Consider the following 2,500-nt stretch of genomic DNA (forward strand, 5'->3'; position numbering starts at 1 on the left):
CAAGGAGATTGTTTTGCATGAAAACGAGGTAGGGAGGACGTTTCAGGCAAAATAGTGTCCGTGAGATTTATATCTGTAACATTTGATTGCACAGCAGGGTCACTAGCAGCTCCATCGGTTACAAAATTACTTAATTCATCATTTGGTAAGTTCTCGGGAGGTATTGCTTCTATGCAAGTCTGACTTGCTGAGACCTCGGAAGATCTGCTTTCTAAGTGGGTGAACAGAGACAAGTGCGAGTGATTGCTCGGTTGTTTGTTTCAGAGGACAAAGTCTATTTTCAGTTTAGGCACATTAAAAGATATTTTGAAAACTCAAAGATGGGTGTTTCATGAGTCTCAAAGTTTACCAAACTGGTAATGTTACGATTAGTTTTAAGTGCTATGTAGCACCAAATTGCAGGTTCTAACTTTTGCAGTTTTTGCGTTTTTTTTTCCGCCATCCTTAAAAAACAATTGTCACCAAAAAAACTAAGCTTGTGTTGGAAACCAATATCAAATAGTTTTTGTGTATTGTCGCTCTTGAGAATTTCATGAATTTTGTAAACCGCAAGGCGAACAAAAAAATCATGCTTCGCTTCGTAGAAAATGAAGATTAAGCCATTCAATAAATACAGGCAAGTGAAAGGTTAAATCAGAAAGAAGTCTACTCGCCTCTTGGTCTTTTCTCTACTGGAGGCCCTTTGGTTGAGGCCGAAAAATAATCCGCTATCGAATGCGTTCTTTTCTGGGCCACCATGCTCACTTGCTCGCAACACTGATACATTTCAGGTGGTCATTTATGAAGCACAGTTCTTTTCGCATTTTGTTATTGGACGATTCTTGTTTTTGCCGTATGTAAGAAGTGCACTCAATAAGACTCAAGAAAAAGGGCACGATTGTAACTTAAAACTGTCTTTGATCGTTCCTTGTATTGAAAAGAAGCTGTTTGAGATGTAAAGCAGCCGGGCAAAGTCGTGTTCACAGCCGGTCAATTTGCCCAGTGCCCGGCCCTTAATGAACCCCCTGATCGAGTCCTTCACAGGAACGAATGAGACCAACAAATTGACCTGCTAAGAACGACGTAAGATGACTGGTGGAATAAGAAAGCGGAAGAAATTGAAAAGTTTGTAGAGTGTAACAACTCACAAGGACTGTACTCCACACTTAAAACTGTGTGCGGCCCCAAAATGAACACTGTTGCCTCGGTTAACAATGCAGATGGAACTCATTTTCACCAACTGCTGAATCAGAAGGCAACAAAGACAATGATGCAACTGACCACCTAACTGCTCAAGAGACTGTGATGCATTTGAATGGAAGAACTAAGGAAAGCTGTAAAGCTGCTAACATTGGTAAAGCGCCTGGTCTGGATGGCATACCAGCTGAAGTCATAAAACATGGCAGTGATGGTCAACTACAACAACTGCTTTCCCGTAAAGTGCACTAGGTGAAACCGCTTTTGTGAATCCAAGGCTGGACTAACTGGGCACCTAAGAAAATGCAATGCACAACACCGGCGTTAATTACTCTTGTCTCAGTCAACATTGAAATCCATTAACTGCCAGATTGGTAGAGCATAGCATCGGCATGGCCGAGGTCATGGGCTCGAATGCTGTTGGAGCCACCTGAATTTTTCAGGTTTCATTATGAGAAAAGTTATTGCTTCAATTGTCCACATAGGTGCAAGGATCATTTCCCTCTTTCTGAAGCTATTGTGTTGGGAAGCATTCACAGAAGCTGACAAGACTAGCGTAACCACACCTGCAAACATATGCTTAGGCTCCTCCAGCCTACTCAGCTCAAAAGATAGAGTTCCTAAAGATCACAAAATAATTCAGGTTAATTGATAGTAAATAATCATGTCACAAATATCATGTCTGAATTATGATGGGTCTCTCTGTCTGATCATGTTAAACTTTTTAATGTTATTTCACTGACTAGTGCATAGCACTTGCGCATACACTGGAGTCTTGTGAGTCAGCAATAGGGGGTGGTCAGGGCATCGTCTTGCTTGTTCGATAAGGATACACCTTTCTTGAGTGCCAAATGAGTGACCATACAAAATTACTGGGCCACCAAAAATATACAAAATCAATGAACTGTATGAATACTCTCTACTTAACTGCCTTTCAATTAAAAGTAGAATCAAACAAAATATGCCTTTTTGAGTTGTAAAATGGAAATAGTAAAAGTACAATGGAGATAGTGTGTGGAAAATGAACCACAAAAAAATTACCTTTGTGGTGATTAAAAAAAAGCCGAATATCAACAATCACCTTATTTCAATGGATCAAGGGGGAGACAATGAAACAGGGAATGGATGCAGTATCATGATTACTTAAGAAATATGTTCTAACGTGATAAAATGCTAAGGATTGTGTTAAATGTGAGTATTCTGATTGAAAAAAAGGCATAACTATGCATCTAACCCAGCCCAACATGGCTTAATTTCATTGAACGTTTGTACTGTACTTTATTCACATGAAAAGCAGAAGTGATAACCACATTAATTCATGCTT

This window comes from Montipora capricornis, chromosome 14, assembly GCF_036669925.1.
Source record: "Montipora capricornis isolate CH-2021 chromosome 14, ASM3666992v2, whole genome shotgun sequence".
Classification (NCBI taxonomy): domain Eukaryota; kingdom Metazoa; phylum Cnidaria; class Anthozoa; order Scleractinia; family Acroporidae; genus Montipora; species Montipora capricornis.